Raw genomic sequence first — 7770 nt, 5'->3', positions numbered from 1 at the left:
CTGTTCAAATGATTTAGACGGTGCACACATAATAGAAATGCACCTATGATTTTCGATATTTATTCGGTTTGCAGACTTAGGTATTGAGTGACTGTGGCCGTCTTCCATATTGAGGGAAACACTTTTGTTGATATTATGAGATTAAATATATGAAGTAGAAGTTCACTTAACCACTCATTGCAAACTTTAAGGATATATGGTAGAATTCCGTCTATTCCAGCTGATTTCTTGGGTTTGAGCTTTTTAACTGCTTTATCATAGTCAGAATTTGTAATTTCATCAATGACAATTATGCTGTTGAATAACTCGTGATATACATCATACTTTGCTTGGATTGTTATATGGTCGAGCTTCTGAGAATGTTTATTTTCTTATTGGGACAAACATCTAGAATTTTATCTAGACGCCTAACGTCACACAAAAGTGCTTGTAACACAAACAAAGCCACCTTGTGTACTTGCAGAGCATGTCATCAGCACTAAACGTACAATGAATTACATCGAAGTTAAAGTTTTGTGTACTGAAAGCAACTTACAAAAACGGTTGTTTAAACAAATGTTCTCTATCAAAAGGAATACCAATAACATGAACAAAAAGGTTGTTCTCAACAATCTCAGCAATAATTACAATTACATTTTAGATTGGAACAAATTCCTCCAGATTCCCGAACCAACATATTGTGTTTGGTTTGGGTGCAGTGCTGAGTCTGTCAAAAAACCATTCACTTCAGTTGTGCGTGTTTGGCAGCACTGTACCCAGAGTCAGATATTTTTGATTTTGTTTGTGTCAGCCATGGAGTTGGTGTGCCTTTTCGTTATCCTGTTGTTTACTCTGTCAATCATCAATCTTCAAATGTCTTTTCAGAATGTCAATTATCCAAATTCAAATATTTCTTATTTCCTTTTTCTTTTTGGTTGCTACCAATATATATATATATATATATATATATATATATATATATATATATATATATATATATATATATATATATATATATATATATATATATATATAGAATAGTAGTTTTTCGGGGATTCGGTCTGATTAGAATAAATATTTACTCTTTTTAGCTGCCCATGTTCACATGGTTGTTTTCACACATGTTCTAGATAATGATCATTCAGCCAATTATACTAACACCAAAATTCTCCATTTCGAACCAGATTCAAATAAAAGGCAATTTCTGGAAATGGCTGAGATCAAAATTAAAGAAAACAATATCAACAAAAAGACAGACATCGACAACCTCAGCAAAATTTATTCATTTTTACTAACAAAAAATATAAATCTGAATACATCCTGTAATAGTAACACAGTATAAATCCCCATAATGAACGATAATAAAAATTTGAAAAAGTATTTCACATTATTCAATGTCAAAAAGTTGTCATTTTGATGTTGAAGACTTCTTTCAAAATTGAAATTTTCAAATTGAATATTCTCAAATAGCACAGGTATATATATATATATATATATATATATATATATATATATATATATATATATATATATATATATATATATGAAATCTAGAAAGGTTAATGCAGTCAAGCTGCTGGAATCGTTCTCCGATGGCATTTCAGGTTAGCTTCCCAAATTTCTGCTACCGCAGTTGTCGGTTGATTGGTCAAACCACCAACACTGACATAAAAACTTGGCAAGTTGACTTGGGTGTCACACCAATAGGTGGTTCCACTTATGTTTCGCTTGCGTTTACGCAGCTATTTTTATCAAGTACTTTCTTGGTTTTTTCTCATTTTGTCTTCAATCGAGGACCGCCTGCCCGGTACTGACGATGCCCAATAGGCTGAAACAGCTGTATACCGGTGGCTCTTAAATTGAAATCAATATGGGAATGATCAAAGAGTACTTATCTATTTATTTTTTATATATATATATATATATATATATATATATATATATATATATATATATATATATATAAAAAGGACATGATAAATATATATATATATATATATATATATTTATCATGTCCTTTTTATATTACAGCCCTCGATAAAGCTAATAAACATTAGCGAAAGCTCGGGCAGCTAAAAAGAGTAAATATTTATTCTAATATTTCTATTTATATATATATATATATATATTTGAATTTGGATAATTGACATTCTGAAAAGACATTTGAAGATTGATGATTGACAGAGTAAACAACAGGAAAACGAAAAGGCACACCAACCCCATATATATATATATATATATATATATATATATATATATATATATATATATATATATATATATATATATATATATATATATATATATATATATATATATATATATATATATATATATATATATATATATATATATATATATATAGTTGAAGGACAGTCTTTGCTGACTAGTTAAGAACAAAACTTGGGAATTTCTTTGGGTGAACAGCAGAACGGAAGTGTACTCTTATAACACAAGTTATTCCAATATTTCGATAAAATTTATTATCATCTTCAGGGAAAAGCTACAAATGTTTTATGGTGATAATACAATATGAAATTTTTTTTTTTTTTATTTTAATAATGATATAAAAAAATTTTTTTAACAACTTACTGTTAGTGAGGTTGGCCGTGTCGAAAAGAATGTTATATCCAAACAATTGAAACATGTCAATACAATAAAATAGTCATCAAGTTAAAAGAGGTAGACACCTCACTGGATACAAAGAAGAATAATGAATTAAAACTTTTAATAAAAATCGTTATTTGTTTTAAAATTATGGGAATACCGGTAAACGCCATGTGCATTCAGAAACAAGAGAGAGAGGCACAAGACAGTTGACATTTTGACAATGACAGTTGTCATGTCATTATATTATAAAGGTGTGTTAGTTTGTAAATGATAACAATCTGGAACACAAAGGGAACTGATTATGGAACAAGTGTGATCAGAGACATCTGCTGTTCTGTAAGTAAATAAATGAGAGAAAATCCACAAAATCAAATATATTAATTAATTAACAAAATCCTCAGTGGTCTTGAGGAATGGAATGAAGAAAATATTTAATCAAAATAAAACCCTGCCTTAGGGAGGTTGGAAGTTTTGTTGAAACAATATCAAATATTATGAATTTATATTGGAGAAGAGAACCCAGAATTATTGTTCATTTGGAAATTATGTAAATTTTTATCAATGTCTAATAAGAAGGCATAGATTCCACTGAGATGATCAATGTCAGACCTTTTATTAAGGCAGTTATCTGATTGTAATATGAAAGACATTTCCAAAAACAATCTTTTAGATGTATTTCTTTCAGTTGATAAAATTTTTGCTGAATTAAAGTTCATGTTATGACCTTCTTTGTAAACATGATTGCTGAGAGCACATCTCTCAGGATGTAATCTACTGTCACTCTTATGTGACGAGATTCTGTCTTTTAGTAATCTTGACGTTTGACCAATATATTCACTACTACAATTTAGACAAGGAATGGAATAAATTAGATTAGACTGAAGGTTGATAGGAGTTTTATCTTTAAGTTTAGAAAATAGTTTATTAATGGTGAAAATGGTTCTAAAGGCTATTTTTACATTTAAATCTTTGAAAATTCTGCATAGCTTTGGTGTCATATCGCTTATGTATGGTAAAGAGGAGAATAATATAGGAAATGGAGGTGGATCAGTCCCAATTGTGACATTGTCAAACACTAAAGGATTTTCATCCAACTGGTTATTATTATTGACTTGCACGTCCATGGTAGACGTGCTAAATAAGATCTTCTTAAGTAGAGGATCTGGGTATATATATATATATATATATATATATATATATATATATAAATATTGCTGAGATTGTTGAGATCAACCTTTTTGTTCATGTTATTGGTATTCCTTTTGATAGAGAACATTTGTTCAAACAACCGTTTTTGTAAGTTGCTTTCAGTACACAAAACTTTAACTTCGATGTAATTCATTGTACGTTTAGTGCTGATGGCATGGTCTGCAAGTACACAGGTGGCTTTGTTTGTGTTATAATCACTTTTGTGTGACTTTAAGCGTCTAGATAAAATTCTAGATGTTTGTCCCAATAAGAAAATAAACATTCTCGGAAGCTCGACCATATAACAATCAAAGCAAAGTATGATGTATATCACGAGTTATTCAACAGCATAATTGACATTGATGAAATTACAAATTCTGACTATGATAAAGCAGTTAAAAAGCTCAAACCCAAGAAATCAGCTGTGAATCCATTTAGAAGGAGAGCTGATTTGAGTTGGGCTCTAGCTCTTGTGGTTTGTTGTGGTGGTCTGTGAGATTGATAGATCTATGGATGAGAGAATTCAAGACGGAGTTGTTTTGTGCTGGATGATGGTGGGAGTTTGCGTTGAGGTATCTGATTTTGTGTGTTGGTTTCCTGTAGACCGTGTAGGTGGAGGAGTTATTGGATTTTGTGATGAAGACAACTAGGAATGGAAGGGAGTTATTGGTTTCAATTTCCATTGTGAATTTTATACATGGGTGGACGTCGTTGAGGTGACAAAATAAATTTTGGAGAGTTTCGGAGCCGTGGGGTCATAAGACAAAAACGTCATCTACGTATCTGAACCAGCAAGAGGGTTTGTGGTCGAAGCTTTTGTTTCGAAGTGTTCCATGAAGAGGTTTGCAAGGATTGGGTGAAGAGGAGAATCCATGAGGGCGCCCTTTACTTTTTTGTAGAAACTATCTTGGAAGAGGAAGTATGTGCTGGACATACAGTGACTGATGATGTTGAGGGTGCTTTTGAAAATTTGGTGTTTCGTTTCGAGAATGTTCAATGTGTATCATACGGGAATATGAGTAAATAAAGAAACTACGTCAAAACTCACAAGGATGTCAGTCTGTTGGATGTTGAGGTTTTTGGGGATTTCAATGAAGTGAAATTAATTTCGTACGTATGACGAGGACTATTCTGCAAGGGGTTAGAGAGTGTTTGCAAAATGTTTAGCAAGGTTTTGTGTTGAAGAACCGAAAGCACTAACAATGGGGTGAAGAGGAACATTGGGTTTGTGTATTTTTGGGAGACCGTATATGCAAGGGGTACTTGAGGATTTTTCTCGGGGGATGAGAGCTTTCTTAGTTTCGGTCTTGGTTTTCTTCTCAAGACAGCTTGTTGAGTCCCTATCGGTGGGTTGATATTCCGGGGAATCGAGTAGTGTACTCATTTCATCAACATAGTCAGAGGTCTTGAGAATAACTGTCGAGTTGCCTTTGTCTGTTAAGAGGATGATCAAGTCTGGGTTTTCGTGGAGACTTTTGAGAGAATGTCTCTCGGCTATTGTGATGTTAGATTTGGAAAGTTTTGCCCGCCTGAGAGAAGTGGCGATATCTTGTCGAGTTTCTTTGGCTATCATTTCAGGAAGGTGAGAGATAGCAGATTTGATTTGAATGATGAGTTTTTCGGTTGGAATCGAAGTGGGAGTGATAGAGAAATTGAAACCTTTAGATAAAATGTTGTGTGCATTTTTGTTCAGTGGAGTTTCGGAGAGATTGTGAACTGCGGGATTGAATGATGCATGTAATTTTCCTTCATTTTCAGTATGTTGATATTAACATATGCTACAAAAAGGATTTGAAGCTTTATAACTTCTATTTATTATATGCGAGCGCTTTCGATAGCTGGCTGTGCTATCATCTATCCACTCAAAACGTCTATTGCAAAGCTATCGTCATCACAATCTCTAGAAATATATAGAACAAACGGTTCAGAACATTCAACAATATTCATTATCATTCCACAACATTTCCGAACATATGGGAACATTATGGAATAATACGAAATGCGAGAATAGTTTGGAAATCATCCTGGAGCATTCAGGAAGATTGGGGAATATTTGAAACAGTTTCAAATGGTGTGGAATGTTCTGGAACATAATGGACCATTCCAAAACCTTTTTTCATGGGTGAGGCTACCCATTCTTTCATTCCAACTACTTTACAATCACATATCTTCCTCCAGAGCTAAGCCGGATACCCCAGCCAACTTAATAGTAATGACCTATGCGTGGCACATTGGTTTTTCAGACATTTTAATTTATTATTCGCGCGATACTTTCAATTTTGCAATAGTTCCAGAGATATCTTCAGTTGTATGATGTAGAAGGCTATTAAAATGTGCATAAACTGTTGAATCAATTAACGTACTCATTTGAAAAAGATTGATATTGTTTTCGTCTGGATATCACATTATATGTGATGATTATATCAAACATTGAGATGGGTGTAGTGAGCTACCCTTGAAAGATAAATATATGCCATCATGGACTTTTTCACGGATTTATAAAAAAACGATTTGTATTGATTAGGCAGCGTTTTTGATGAACGCTCGCATGACTAGCACCATAACCAATAATAGTCATGGATGACATCGTCATATTTTAACCAATTCACACAAAACTCACATAGCTTCTACACAAACTTTCCTCTTCTATCGGTAAAACCGTATGAACGTTCGTTCTGTAATTTTTGAGTTTTTTGAGTTCAAACATACACACACTGGTAGACATTGATGTTTCGACACTTGCCTTAGGACTTTTCAATACTAATTTGGGTAACGTTATGAGAAAAAACACATAATTTATTCATAAATTACGACTTTATGTCACGGGATGAGTTTGCTCTACACATGTCATCGATGACATCGTATTGACATTCATTCGCTTATTTGATTACATCGCAGCCAGAAAATGTTATATTCATAGGAGTGATTGAGTTTTGTAAAAAAAAATTGGCTTTCTATTACTCCATCTTGATACAAAAAAATATGGATATCTTCTATCGAAAGAAAGGAAGCAATACATTTCAAAAGAAGTAACTCTATACATAGATGTATAGATCATGCAAAGAAGTAACTTTGAGATACAAACTGAAACAGCTACTTTCATGTAAACATTTAATAACACTTACATGGTACACTGTCATCCTCACTGGCAGACATCGATGTTTCGCCGCAAGATGCGTAACTTAGGGAAAGTGTTTTCGTATCAAGATTGAGGAGTAAAAAGACAAAAACTTTCTTTCCCATTTAAAAATTGTTTGACTAACGATTAATTCACCACAATATGAATAGAATTGATGATTAAATTTCATTCCAAAACATTTGTTCATAAGAAATGTGAAGTTACTTTATAGGGCGGTTACTTACAAGTCTAGCAATAAGACTTGTACCAAATTGAAAATACGAGTAATTAGCTTACTCTAAGTTTATTGGAAAGCGAGTGTTCCCTACATTGGTTACTCAAAAACCACTTAGAAACTACAATACAAAAATGATCCAAACTTTTTACAACTACAGGCGGAGCCTTAGCTATGATAAGGAGGACGACTTTGGCAAAAATCAATCAATAGAAAAATAGTAGTTGAAGTCAAGGCGGTACAAAATTGAGAATGACATGAGAAGCCAGACTCTAAACTTGGACATTTGAAAAAAGCCACTATTTGTATAGGAAGTGCATTATCAAAGTTTTATAAGATTCTGGTAGGAAATTTTACGTAGAAGGGCCAAAGATTATTTGTTTATTTGATACACCATAATTTCGAAGTGATTTGATAAAAGTCGAAATCATGAGATAAAAGTCGAAATTACGAGATAAAAGTCGAAATTACAAGATACAAGTCGAAATTACGAGATAAAAGTCGAAATTGCGAGATGAAAGTCGAAATTGAGAGATAAAAGTCGAAATCACGAGATAAAAGTCGAAATTTCTACTTTTAAGTCGAAATTATGGTGGATCAAATAAACAATGATCATTGGCCCTTCTACGCTTCCGTATTC

This window comes from Leptinotarsa decemlineata, unplaced genomic scaffold, assembly GCF_025532065.1.
Source record: "Leptinotarsa decemlineata unplaced genomic scaffold, Ldec_3_MD MMD2_tig00001393_RagTag_RagTag, whole genome shotgun sequence".
Classification (NCBI taxonomy): domain Eukaryota; kingdom Metazoa; phylum Arthropoda; class Insecta; order Coleoptera; family Chrysomelidae; genus Leptinotarsa; species Leptinotarsa decemlineata.
Note: the sequence above shows the minus strand (reverse complement) of the source record.